Source organism: Oratosquilla oratoria, chromosome 35, assembly GCF_046742065.1.
Source record: "Oratosquilla oratoria isolate Oo_2021 chromosome 35, ASM4674206v1, whole genome shotgun sequence".
Lineage (NCBI taxonomy): Eukaryota > Metazoa > Arthropoda > Malacostraca > Stomatopoda > Squillidae > Oratosquilla > Oratosquilla oratoria.
This window is the reverse complement of record NC_134811.1, coordinates 31208473-31210166: the sequence shown is the minus strand read 5'-3', so window position 1 is coordinate 31210166 and position 1694 is coordinate 31208473.

Below are 1694 nucleotides of genomic sequence, written 5' to 3'. Positions count from 1 at the left end.
AAGAGGAGGAGGAGGGAAGGTATTTGGAAGGAGGAGGAAGAGGAGGAGGAAGGAAAGAGTATGGGAGGAGAAGGGAGGGAAGAGGATGGGAGGAGGAGGAGGAGGAGGGAAGGTATTTGGGGGGAGGAGAAAGAGGAGGAGGAAGGAGAGAGCAAAATAAGAAGAAAATCAAAAGAGAAGGAGAACGAATTGCGGAGGAGAAAATAAAAAGAAAAACAAAATATAAAATAGCGGAAAGGAAGATAACAAGTCCGAAGATTACAAGTTAGAAAAGACGTAGACAGGGATGAGCGAGGGAGAAGAAAATAAAGTTAAAGAAAATAATTATAAAAGGGAAGAGAGGAAAGTCAAAAGCGGACGTTAATACTTCAAGAAATTGGAAAATATTAGATTATATACCAGGAGAGGAAACAAATCAGTGATAAACATGAGAAAGGGGACTTGGAAGGATTAAGAGGGAGAGAGAGAGAGAGAGAGAGAGAGAGAGAGAGAGAGAGAGAGAGAGAGAGAGAGAGAGAGAGAGAGAGAGAGAGAGAGAGATAAAGGGCACCTCGATCATAAATTGGGAAGAGAATAAAGAACCTTGTTACGAAAAGGAAAATATACAAGGAGTGTAACAATTCGAAAAATATACGAAAATAGAGAAGGAAACGAATGCGCATGAAGTCAAAAGGGATAGAAGATCAGAAAAAAAAAAAAAAAAAAAAAAAAAAAAAAAAAAAAAAAAAAAAAAAAAAAAAAAAAAAAAAAAAAAAAAAAAAAAAAAAAAAAAAAGGGATGAAGAGATGGCCAAGCTTCGTCCGCCATTTTTCAGGTTTTTCGAAATTCTTCAGAAGAGAGCCTTGGCAAGGTCTTGAAGAGTTTAGACCAGACAGAGTCAAAGACCTTCACAGGAATTCGGTGGTGGAATCTGGTTCCTCCTGGCAGGAAGGTTCTGCCGGGAGTAGTGAGCTTCAACTTCGACCAGAAAGAAGAAGAAACAAAAAATCCAAAATTTCTTGACTGTCGTTTCGGAGGTTGAGTCCTTCTGGTACGAAACTTCTGCCCAGAAGCCAGAGGTCAGGACACATGTCTACTCAGAGTTCTTTGAACTCCTGAAGACATCTTCATGTCAGAAATGCATTGCCTGGAGTTCTGTTTTGTGTAAAGAATCTTCTGTTCTCATTTAGAGAACATTTATTGAAGAACAAGAACCGTGACAGCTAAAGAAGTAGCAGTCATGCAAAAGATGTGTATCATTAAAGTAAAGAACAAAATAAGATAGATTCCTCTCAGCGAAAGCAGTTGTCGAAAGTGTCGTAGAGCTTCAGTATCTGCTATATGGCACGATAAAGTGTCAGGAAGCATAAGAGAAGATATACTATATTAATCCGGAGAAACGATCATAAACGTTAGTCAGACTGATGTAATGGACACTTCTTTTTGGAGCCTTGAATGAAAATCACATTTTCCGTCATTCTGACATTATATGACATCAGAATTATAAGGTAAATGATGGGGTTCACCACCACTGGAATCATCTTTACATGGCACCATAGTATAGTTATGATCAAAGCAAATCAAGAAGCCAAAACGTGCGTGGCAACGTTAGACAAACATACAGATAGACTAACGTCTAACGGAACAAAGTAACATAGTTGTCATAAGTGCTTCCGATAACTAAAAAGTTGAACAAACTGAAATCCAATCAAGTT